Below are 13484 nucleotides of genomic sequence, written 5' to 3' on the forward strand. Positions count from 1 at the left end.
CATTCATTGTCATAAATTAGCTGTACCGAGATAATACATTTGGGAGGGAGTAGGGTATTTTGAACCTTTGGTTAAAATGAGATTTACAAACTAGTTACAATAATGATACATTCTCCTGGGGTTTCCTTTCCCCCCTCTCTTCTTGTCATCCTTTGGTCACAACTGAAAGACTGTGGATCCACAAAGAATTCCCAAAATTCATGTAAAGCAGTGGCTGGAATGTTCCTACACAAATTTCTTTCTCTGACATATAGGCCCAATTGTATGTCTCATTCTTTCAGTCAACTCAAAAACATTTAATCACATCTGATTTCATCTAATTACTAGAACTTTTCTCCTTCCCAACTTAATTAATTTGCTGTTTGCTTCCTATTTATTTATTAGAATAATTGATTCTATAACTGAACCAAAAGAGTTCTCATCTGATAAAGTTATCAGAACTTGGTTATCTTATTAGTTACATTAGTTGGGTTTGAGGATGTGGAATATTCCTCTGACATTTTAAAAGTTTTCCTTTGATAGCACTGCAACCTCTCATGACCCCCCCCAAAACATATGAGCACCTTAATTATGGCAAAATTTTTCTCTCCATAAAATTCTAGAATATGTATGGAGTTGGTTAACAATTGTAGCATAGTCCACAAGAACAGAAAATAAACAAAATTGTTCCATGATGCTCAAACATGGCCTGAAAAATATACTTTTCTTTGGGGATTTAAATGTTTTTCTAATTAAAAAAATCTATTGATTTTTATAGGAAAAAATGAATAAAAACTAAGGCCCAGATGAATAGCCACTTTATACTAAATTAGAATGCCCCAACCTTCTTCTGTTGACTATTACAAGGACTTGCTCAGCATATGGAAAAGAAATATATCTCTTTTTCCTCATTGAGAACAATCTGGACTTCTATTTTCTAATGATTTTGGCAAGAGATAGTATTCCAATTTCCAACTTCTCAGTGTAACACTAATCTATATTGCAAGGAAAGGAACTGGGCTTTTTTTCTTTCTTCCTTTTTTTCCTCTTTCTTTTTTGTCAACATGCAAGAAGCACATAAGCATTTTCTCTGCACTGTGTTCTGCCTCCCTTCTGTCTGCCACTGATGGCACACAAATGTTGTCACACAATGGAAATATTTTTGGAAGCACATTAAAAATAGTGTATCCTTATACACTGGCCTTTTTATTCAGTGGGTCCCTAAACAAAGATTATAATTTATCTATCTATCTATCTATCTATCTATCTATCTATCTATCTATCTATCTATCTATCTATCTATCTATCTATCTTTCTGTCTATCTATCTGTCTGTCTGTCTGTCTGTCTGTCTATCTATCTTTTATCTCTTCCCCTCTCTATCATCTATCTATCTATCTACTAGCAGTACCTAGTCTTTTTAATTTTAAGGGTATTTTTGTTGTTCTAACCATGTTGTGTAAATGTCTTAATAAAAAGAGTTTAACCATTCTCATTTAGCAGTGCTATTAGGAGCATATGCAACCTTGTTCATATTGTGTTGACTTCAAACACACCAAAAGCTCGTTATTGCAACTGTTTTACAGGGACTGTAGCCCTGGGAAGGATGCTAAACCCTGTGTGTGTTTGGCTTAAAAGGTACTAAGAGAATGAAATTATAGTCTTCCTCTAAAATGTTGCCTCTTTTAAATGTTCATCCTTGTTACTACTGCCAGAGATCTCAGAAATGATAGTGTTTCAAAGCACTTGTAAAATGCTCACATGTGATAATTCTCAATATGGTTATAAGAGTTAAAAATCTAAATACCAAATGTAGCAGGGAGAGAGAACCTCCAAAAAATCAAATGAAAAAGAACTATCCTTCCCAAATTTTTGAACTATATATTTTGTGAGTTTATACATATTTTCAAAAGCAATATTTTATATTGGTAAATTTCTAAAAAAATATAAGCTGGAATATATATGATTTTTTAAAATTAAATACTATCAGAGACACCGTATCACATTCTAAGGCTATAAATTTATTTCTCCTTTGAGAACCTAACATTCTAACAGGGGAAGTTAATATATATTTTAAAATTGTGACCAGGCAAGAATGTAATTTGTTTGGTAAGAGGAAGGTATTGTGAGTGACTTTTACCGGAATTGATGGCAAAGTCTTTCTATAGTGGTAGTATAGATCTGATTATTGTTTTCAGAGATAGAAGAGGAAATCTAGGGAGTGCAAACAACACTTGGAACACATAGCAAGGAAAAGAAAAAAAAAAGGGTGTTGGGATCTATTGGGCTAGAAAGGGTGAAATTTCACCAGGGAGACATCCAGGATCCCAGCCTGGGAGACTTGGCATGGGGTAGAAGCTGGAGTTTAGAAGGATAGAGTTAATAAGGCAAAGGAAGAGCTGAACAGTGGGGCTGAATGGGAATAGAAAAGACTCAGCATCATCAATCAAAAGCAAAAAACTCCAGGCAGAGTCCTGAAGTGCTGAAGCACAAAATCATAGATATAATATGGCTGGGCACTAGTATTCATTATCCATAGGACATATTAAAATTTTTATGTTAAAATAGTATATTTGTATGAATAGAGGCAGGATAGTTCAGTTGTTAGACTGCTGAATGTAAGAAGAGTTTCATCCAGGTTTGTTGTGAAGATTAAATAAGATAAAGTGAGTAAAGTTCTTAGCACAATTCTTGGCACATAGTAGGCACTTAATGCATGTGTGTTTTCTTCCTCTCCACTGGCTACAATTTTTGGAATATATTCTAAACTAACTTTTAAAATCCCTTCCCTTCTCCATTCTTCAGGAGCGATCTAATATTTATTTCCTTGTGAACCACCACATATAGAAGAATTTCTCTGAGCATTTGAGGAAAGCAATAGAAAAAGGATGCCATGAATTTTACAACAGTCCAGCTTCACCAGATAAGCCAACAACTATTTTTTTTATCTCACATTTTGATCTAAGGGAAATTGACAATATTCATTATTTCTTCATTTTGTCCTTATGCTTTATAAAATTTAAAAAAAATCTATGATATTTTGGGGAGGTGGAGTCAAGATAGCAGCTTAGAAGTGGCAAAAGTTGAGTCCTTTATGAAAACCCTTCCACACTAATCAAAAATAAAGAACTTCAAGGGGAACAGAAAACCAAATATAACAACAGTACAGAGGCACCCTCCTGTTTGATTCAACTTAAAAGGTATGCAGAACAGGCTGAATTCCTGGGTTTAAGGAAAATAAAGAAGGAAGGTCCCACAGCCCCTCCCCTAACTACTGTGCTGAGACTTAGGTGGGATCTTGGGGTGAGTGCTCCAGCCTGGAAGGAGTGGCTCAGTGTTCTGACCACAGCCAGCTGGGAGGCAGTTGGAGGAGAGGGTCAGAGAAAAGGGGGCAGCCTAGTCACAGCCTTCAGCCACCACTCCTCCATTTTGAGCCTGTGCCACTCAAGTTTTGACCTCAGGGCATATCTGGCTCTAAAGATCAACAGAATTGGCTTAATCCCGTTGGTATGTTAGTACTACCACAGGAAGTTCCGGGCTCTGCCTGGGCAGGTGGCAGGGAGGAAGCTGGCAGAAAGGAAGAGAGGAAGATGAGAGTAATTACTTTCAGCCTCCACACCTTCACCTTCACCTTCAGCTTCTGCTGGCAGCTGGGAAGAGCTGGCCTCAGGACTCATTAATACAACAGGTCAGCTCCATCAACCTAATCCAATTAATCATCTGAGCAGAGAAGCCCCTCAGGGCAGAAAATCCCAAACCCATAGATCATGCAGATGAACAGAGGAGCAAGAATACAGCCAATGAGGTGGGATGAAAGAAGGAACAAAAATTAGCAGAAAAAGAAAAAAAGAAAGAACAATCAACACCTTCTATCCAGGTAGTGAATAAAGAAAAAATAGAACAGAGTATAACCAAGGAACACCTAGCAAAAACTTAGGAACTCCAGCAAATTGGACACAAGCTTTGGAAGAACTCAAAACACAATTCAAAACTCAATTAAGAGAAGCTGAAGAAAATTGGGAAAATAACTTAAAAAGCAAAATAGGTCATCTAGAAACAGAGGCACATAAACTAAAACAAGAATATAGCATTTTAAAAGCCAGAATTGACCAGCTTGAAAACAAGGCAAAGAAAATGAAAGATGACCTACAAAGAAAATAAAAAATCTATGAGATACTTTCTCATATAGTTCTGGAGCTTTTAAAGCTGGGGATATAAAAAAAAAAACACCTTACTGTAACAATTCAAAATGAGAGCCTTTGGGCAGCTGGGTAGCTCAGTGGAGTGAGAGTCAGGTCTAGAGACAGGAGGTCCTAGGTTCAAACCCGGCCTCAGCCACTTCCAGCTGTGTGACCCTGGGCAAGTCACTTGACCCCCATTGCCCACCCTTACCACTCTTCCACCTATGAGAAAATACACTGAAATACAAGGGTTTAAAAAAATGAGAGCCTTTGTACATGAAAAAGAACAACAAATAAAGGTAAGAATTCTGTAGAATGAGAGGTTAAGTAAATGTGACCAGTAATGTTGGAGTTTGACAAAAAGAATAAATGTAATGAATACCCAATGGATGTATATAAATGTAATAGGCTCTTAGCCAAAATTCTTAGTTAGGTTACCTTAAATGATCACTATGGTATCCCAAGAAACACTGTCATTTTTGGTGTATGAGTTTACAGTTACACATTAGGTTAATGGTTGGCCAGGCATATCATTATTTAATAGAATGCCCTGAAAATAATATATTCTGAGTCTGCATTCTCAGCCTTTAAGAAGATTCTGGAGAAACCTTGAGTCAACATGAATTTGTCTGTTAGCTTCTAGAGAACCCATTAAAATTCTAAGGTGCTTTTTGGCTACTCTTCTGGGAAATCATAATTGATTCTAGGCTCATTTTGGGGGAAATTATGTTAATATAGAATAATTTTGGAGTGAGAGTCCAAGTGTACTGAGTCAAACATTTCTGGAACTTTTTCATTTTCCCCCTATATGCCACACATCTCTCAGAAATTCCAGGTAAAGACTTTGAAACCAACTCCTCCACTTGGTTTTCACCAAGAATGAAAGTCTTGCTGGACTGAAAATCCAGAATCTACTGATTGAAAGTTAATGGTCACAAAGAAGTCCAAGAGACAAGGATTTAAATTTCCTTACCCTGCACTTGTCCAGAACATTATTATCTCTTTTTGCCCTAGTAACAGTGACTATACAATTATGGTCTGGTTGAATGATATACACTCACTAACCTGTTTGCCAAGAGGGTTTTACCAGAGTATGTTTGCTGAGCATGCTACAACTTCTTGGAGCCACAGGTTAGAGTGGGTGTCAGATGGACACTAAATATAGATGAGCAGCCCTAAAAAGGTTTGGCAAGCTTTGAGGTGCCAATTCTCTCTGAACACCAAATATACCAAGTTAAGTGTAAATGAATGGCCTCAAACTCATCAATGAATTAAGGGCATATTTACCCCCTAGCATGTAATGACTTCCCCTGGCAGAATGGACAGATGAGAAGAATTTTTTCCAATGACAATGAAGGTGCTGAAGAAGCATTGTGAAATACTTAGAGCTTGGTCAGATATCAGTGTCACCAAGGTCATCCACTGCAACCTGAGCCATCATTTATTGTCTTGACTTTTGCTACTGAATTTTGATGACTCTGGAAAAGTGAGTGAGGCTGATGGGTCTTTACAATTTTGCCTCATTTAAATCTGATTCACACTAAAGTCAAGACATCACTCTGTGGTGTCATTGGTCCTCTTCGACAACAAAAATACACTCCAAAAAGAATTTTTGGTTTATAGGAAATTTTTTTCAGAAAACACTCTATTTTATTATGAAATGTCTGTATATGTGGGTTTAACGATTATTTTTACTTAGAGAAAGCTGAAAGATGATTCTATTTAACCAATGTTTATTGAATCTTTACAGTTTAAGACTTTTATCATAGATCAAGAAATATCAACTAGAATGTAGATCTGTGTCAGTACTCAACAGAACAATATGGAGCTAGAGTTATACTCATTTATGTATCACCATGTGGGCTGTCAATAAGAGGACAAGCAGGGGTGTATATATAGGGAAATGCAAACAACTAACACTTGCCAAAAACATTGACTGGCTTAAGGTGAAAAGTGATGCATAGAAGGTTAGGATTCCATTAGTTTGGATGGGTAATTATAGAGCAGTTGCACATGGATACTGCTAAATTAGAATATATGGGAACACAATTCTGTTCCCACTTAAAAGTGATGACTTTGCATCTGGTGTAGGACTAGAATTTGAGATATAAATCCATGGGGATTAAAATTCCATTTTCTTTAATGTGGTTTGTGTTGCATCTTTTGTAGTCTCTTCATAGTTAGATTCAAAGGAGATGAGCCCTGTTTACATGTTCCTTGTGGGAAAAGAGGGTATCTAGACTAATAAGACTAATAAGATCTTATCTATATATTGCAATTGAGAGAAGAATCAATAATGATCTCTCAGAGAATAGACTGAATGAGGGTTTAAATTTAGGCAATCTAGTGCAAACATAACAAGTCTTTACTGAATTGTTTTACTTCTTTAGAATGATTATGACAAAATTGGGACACTAATACACTTCTGGTGGAATTGTGAATTGGTCCAACCATTCTGGAGGGCAATTTGAAACTATGTGCAAAGAACTTTAAAAGAATTCTTACTCTTTGACCCAGCCATAACACTGTTGGGTTTGTACCCCAAAGAGATAATAAGGAAAAAGACTTGTACAAAAATATTTATAGCTGCACTCTTTGTGGTGTCTAAAAATTGAAAAATGAGAATGTGTCCATCAATTGGGGCTGAACAAATTGTGGTATCTAATGATGATGGAATATTACTGTGCTGAAAGGAAAAATGTACTGGAGGAATTCCATGTGAACTGGAAAGACCTCCAAGAACTGATGCATAGCAAAAGGAGCAGAACCAGGAAAATGTTTTACACAGATACTGATACATGGCACAGTCGATTGTAATAGACTTCTCTGCTAGCAGCTATGCAATGACCCAGGACCATCCAGAGGAACTTAGGAGGAAAAACACTGTGGGAACAGAAACACAGAAGAAAAACATCTGATTGATCACCTAGTTTGATAGGGATATGATTAGGGTTTTGATATTAAAAGATCACTCTACTGCAAATATGAATAACATAGAAATAGGTTTTGAACAATGATACATGTGTAACCCAGTGGAATTCCTTATCGGCTTTGGGAGGGGGGAAGAAAGGGGGAGATCAGGAATCATGTAACCATGGAAAAATATTCTAAAGGAAAAAATGAGGAGGAAATTAGTATGACAGTGAGGGAAAAGTGTCAGCTAATGTCTATGGTTCAGTCCTCAGGGAATAGAGGTTGCTATATAGACAAGTTCTTTTCCAAAGATGGCTTTTAAAGTCTAGGGAACTCTAGACTCATATTCAATAATGAAGTTCACATATTTCTCTGTTGATTGGGCAGGGAAAGACCTTCTCAGAGAATCTTCTGCCTCATTCTTTCTGATAAAATACAGAACTATATACTATATACTATGGGCATGGTCCTGCCAATCATCATTAGGATATGCACTGTACAGTCACATGGAGCCTCACAGAGGGTGACAGTTGTTGTAGAAATCACATTAGGTTCATCTCTCTTTTACAAATACAAATCCAGCTGGGATGTTAGTATATGTTTGGTTGCTCTCTTTTTGGAAAATAATCTTGGCCTCTTCTTTCTATCCTCTTTTCACTTCAATGATTATGAATTAATCAGCTATGAATGAAGAGGAAAGATCAAGATTCATAACAATCAAGAAAAAGTCTTTATAGATCCGAGTCATGAGGAATACACAGGTTTAAATGTTAATAGAGAAGATAGAATTGATAACATATCAAAATGAGTTCATTTCTTGGGTCGAGAGGGTTCTGAAAAGGATAAGAAATGTGTTATGATTAGTAAATGTATGATATTGAGGTATGATATTTAGTAGAAAAAAATTCAAGACAAATAAAAAAAAACAAATTTTTGCTGATTAGACATGAATACTGGTAAATGGCTTTAAGCCATTGAGCCTTAATTTTTTGCTGTTGTTCAGTCATTTAGTTATATCATATTCTTTGGGACCCCTTAAGGAGTTTTCTTAGGAAAGCTACTAGAGTAGTTTGCCATTTTCTTTTCCAATGGATTAAGACGAATAGAGATTAAATTATTTGCCCAGGATCCCATTGCTATTGAGTGTCTGCTACCAGATTTGAAGTCATGTTTCCTGACTCCAGGCCCGGTGCTCTATGCACTGAGTAACTTAGCTGCCTTTCGAACTTTAATTTATTGACCTATAAAATGATTGTATGAGGAGATCTAGATGACCCAGTAGATAGAACATTGGGCTTAGAATCAGAAGACTCATTGTTCTGAGTTCAAATCTGGTCACAGACATGAATTACCTGTATGACTCTGGTAAAGTCACTTAACCCCATTTGCCTCAATTTCCTCATCTGTAAAATGATCTGGAGAAGGAAATGGCAAACAACTACAATATCTTTGCTAAGACCTTTGCTAAAATGGGGTCACAAAGAGTCAAACATAACTAAAATGACTGAACAACAACAAAAATATGGGATATACATAGACAAATATAGTAGATCCTCAGTCTCATGCTATTTTCTTTGAGAACTATATTAACAGATATAGGATCAATATTATTTCCTCTAAACTAGGAATTAAAATTGAAATAAATTTGATCAATACATAAAGAGAATGAATAATTTATTTTAAGAAAGATCATTGTTACTGAGTTCCTGTAAGATGGCGGCGTAGACGGAGCAAATCTTAAAACCTCCGCACCCTTACACACCAAGATAGAAAACAATGTGCTTTGAGAAGAAAGAGGACCAAAACTAATAAAGGGACAGAGCAGGGGGAACCCTACTGTAGCACAACTGAAGAGGTACGCCAAGAAAATGGCTTCAATACTTGAACTATCAGGACTGAAGACATAGAAGGGGAATCCCAGGATCCTAGGACACCTCCCCCACTTGCTGTGCAGAGTCTCCAACATTCGGGAAATCTCAGGGCTGGTGGTTGCACTGGTCAGGAGAGAGGGTCTTGCTGGCATAGGACTCAGGGAGTCAAAAACAGACACTGGAGAGGTGACTGGAGGAGAAAACCAGAGAAACACAGCAAAAACGCCCAGAAGATGGTGGCTTAGAGAGAGCCAAACCCCAGAGAGCAGACAGCTTGGCTTCCTCATACTGAGACAGAGAACTCAGGGCTTCAAGAGGAAATAAAACCAGGTCAAACACAGTGGATAGCGCAGGGGGACCCCACTGCTGGAGAGCTCAGTTCAGAGAAAACACTCCTTCTTGTCACCCCACCTTTTTTGGATTTTTTTGTTTGTTTGTTTGTTTTTCCCTCCCCTTGAGGTTTTGAGGTTTTAGCCTCAGGGCAGATTAATCCAATCAATACAGGATTAATCCCAACAATTGGACAAACAAAAGTCTTCCAGGGGCAGAGAAAGTAACTATAAACCTTTGCTCCTGGGGGGAAAGATCTTTCATCAAAGATCATTAAATACATCTGCTCAAATTAGCAGAACAAGGAAGGGAAAAAACATGAGTAAGCAATAGAAAAAGAGAAAAGAAATGACAATTGACAGCTTCTTTCAAGGAAGTGAAAAGGGAGCAAATGAAACAGAAATAGAAGAAGAGGAAGTAATTCCAGGGATTTGGACACAGGCTTTGGAAGATCTCAAAATTCAATTAACTCAAGAATTTAAAACTCAATTAAGTCAAGAACTTCAGGAACTCAAAAAACAATCAAGAGAGGCTGAAGACAATTTGAAAAAGGAAATACATGAGCTAAAACAAGAAAATAAAGTCTTAAAAGCCAGAATTGGCCAGCTTGAAAATGAAGCAAAGAAGGCAAAAATGATCTACAAAGAAAATCAGACCAGAAAGAGAAGGATGACCAAAAAGCAAGGGATGAAATTCAGTCTTTAAAAAACAGAACTCAACAACTAGAAGAAAATGACTTCACCAGGCAGCAAAAATATATTAAACAATATTTAAAAAATGAAAAATTTGAGGAGAATATGAAACACCTCATTGATTCTACCAAAGATCTGGAGAACAGAGCTAGAAGAGACAACTTAAGAATTATTGGTTTACCAGAACATCATGATAAAAAAAAGTTTAGATAGCATTTTACGAGAAATTATTAGAGAAAATTGCCCAGAAATTCTTGAACAAGAGGGAAAAGTAAAAATTGACAGGATCCACAGATCACCTCCTACATTTAATCCACAACTGACAACTTCCAGGGATATTATAGCCAAATTCAAAAACTACCAAACCAAGGAAAAAAATATTACAAGCTGCCAAAAAGAGGTCATTCAGATATCAGGGAACCACAGTTAGGATAACACAGGATCTGGCTGCATCTACATTGAAGGACCGGAAGGCATGGAACACAATATTCAGAAAAGCAAGATAACTGGGTCTACAACCAAGAATCAACTATCCAGCAAGACTAACTATATTATTGCAGGGGAAAGAATGGTCATTCAATAAAATTGAGGACTTCCAAACATTCATCAAGAAAAAACCAGACTTAAACAGAGAGTTTGCTGCCCAAACCCAGAACTCAAGAGAATCAACATAAGGTAATTAAGAAAATGGGGGGAGGAGGGAAAAAATCTTTTCTTTAAGGAAGACAACAAGTTCAATTTATATCCCAAGAAGAAAAGAAGGTATTGGCAAATATTAAAAATTATTATTACCAACAGGGTAACTAGAAGAAGTTTATATGGAGGGAACAGGTACAAACTGCATAGGAGGAAATGTCAAAAGATATATAAATATATGTATAAATGTATGTATGTGTAAATATATACAAAACTGGGGGGAAAGAAGACAACAACAAGAAAAAAAGAAAAGCAAACAAAAAGGAATAAATTTATATTCCATAAAGAAGCACGTGGGATCAATAGGGAAATATAACAATACACTGTAAGGGTAAAGAGGTTAGAAAGAGGGAATATTCAATACTTAAGGGCATTGAAATCAACTTAGAGAAGAACAATCAGATCCATAGAGGCAGAAAATTGATTCATACCCCGTAGAGAAGTAGAAGGATAACAAAGGGACTGGTAGGGAGGGAAGCAATATTAAGGAGGGAGAGGGCTTGGATGGGTGAGAACACCACATGGCTTTAAAGAACAATAAGAGGGGAATAAGAAGGGAGGGGGGAGAAAGGGAAGTACAATAAGGGAGGGGATTATAGGAACTCATTAAAAACAAAACACTGGTATAGAAGGAAACAGTGAAAGAAGAAAGGACAGGACTAGGAGAGAGAATCAAAATGTCTGGGAATACAGAGTTGATAATTATGACTCTGAATATGAATGGGATGAACACACCCATAAAATGGAAGCAAATAGCAGAGTGGATTAGAAATAAAAACCCAACCATATGTTGTTTACAAGAAACACACATCAGACAGACAGACAGACAGACAGACAGACAGACAGACAGACATAGAATGAAAATAAAAGGATGGAGCAAAATCTTTTGGGCTTCAAATAAGGAAAAGAAGGCAGGGGTGGCTATCAGGATCTCTGACAGAGCCAAAGTAAAAATAGATAAGGTTAAAAGAGATAGGGAAGGTTACTGCATTCTAATAAAAGGCGGTATAAACAATGAAGAAATATCAGTACTCAATACATATGCACCAAACGTAATAGCTTACAAATTTCTAAAGGAGAAGCTAGTGGAGCTCAAGGATGAAATAGATAGTAAAACCATACTAGTGGGGGACCTGAACCTTCCCCTATCAAATCTAGATAAGTCACACCAAAAAATAAATAAGAAAAATAAATAAGAAAGATAAGAGAGGTGAATGAAACCCTAGAAAAATTCGAGTTAATAGATATTTGTAGAAAAATAAATAGAGACAAAAAGGAATACACCTTCTTTTCAGCAGCACATGGAACATTCACAAAGATAGACGATGTAATAGGGCACAGAAACATGGAAAACAAATGCAAAAAAGCAGAAATAATAAATGTAACCTTATCAGATCATAACGCAATGAAAATAGTTATCAGTAAGAACACATGGAGAGGTAAACCAAAAACTAATTGGAAATTAAATAATATGATTCTCCAAAATAATTTAGTGAAAGAACAAATCACAGAAACAATTAATAATTTCATTGAAGACAATGACAAAGATGAGACATCTTACCCAAACTTATGAGATGCAGTCAAAGCAGTTCTAAGGGGAAAATTGATATCACCGAGTGCATATATTAACAAATTAAGGAGGGCAGAGGTTAATTAATTGGGCATGCAACTTAAAAAACTAGAAAATGAACAAATTAAAAATCCTCAGATGAAAACTAAATTAGAAACACTAAAAATCAAAGGAGAAATTAATAAAATCAAAAGTAAAAGAACTATTGAATTAATAAATAAGAGTAGAAGCTGGTATTTTGAAAAAACATAAAATAGACAAAGTACTGGTTAATCTAATTAAAAAAGGAAAAAAAAAACAAATTAATAGTATCAAAGATGGAAAAGGAGACCTCACCTCTAATGAAGAGGAAGTTAAGGCAATCATTAAAAACTATTTTGCCCAATTATATAGCAATAAATTTAGTAATCTAGGTGATATGGATGAATATTTGCAAAAATATAAATTGCCTAGATTAACAGCAGAAGAAATAGAATACTTAAATAATCCAATATCGGAAAAAGAAATTGAACCTAAGAAAAAATCACCAGGGCCTGATGAATTCACAAATGAATTCTATCAAACATTCAAAGAACAATTAATCCCAATACTATACAAATTATTTTATATAATAAGCAAAGAAGGAGTCTTACCAAACTCCTTTTATGACACAAATATGGTACTGATTCCAAAGCCAGGCAGATCAAAAACAGAGAAAGAAAACTACAGACCAATCTCCTTAATGAATATAGATGCAAAAATCTTAAATAGAATACTAGCAAAAAGACTCCAGCGAGTGATCAAGAGGGTTATTCATCATGATCAGGTGGGATTTATACCAGGAATGTAAGGATGGTTCAACATTAGGAAAACCATCCACATAATTGACCATATCAATAAGCAAACCAACAAAAACCACATGATTATCTCAATAGATGCTGAAAAAGCCTTTGACAAAATACAACACCCATTCCTACTGAAAATACTAGAAGTATAGTGTAAAGATTGAAATTAATATTCAATGCCTCCAAAGTATAATATTTATAAGAATTTTTATTTAAAAAGCCCTGGGGAAGAACCTAACTCACCCTTCACCGCAGCGCCTTCTCTCAAAAAAGCCCCTAACAACACGCCCACCATAATCCTATCCAAAACCTCCCGCAAAACCCATAACCAATAAGAAAAATCTAAAGGCCTTATGGGTATGGTGAAAAGGAGTTTGGGTGTAGTTTTAACTGACAACCAATAGGAAAAGGCTTAAGGAATTATGGGTA

Source organism: Gracilinanus agilis, chromosome 3 (assembly GCF_016433145.1).
Source record: "Gracilinanus agilis isolate LMUSP501 chromosome 3, AgileGrace, whole genome shotgun sequence".
Lineage (NCBI taxonomy): Eukaryota > Metazoa > Chordata > Mammalia > Didelphimorphia > Didelphidae > Gracilinanus > Gracilinanus agilis.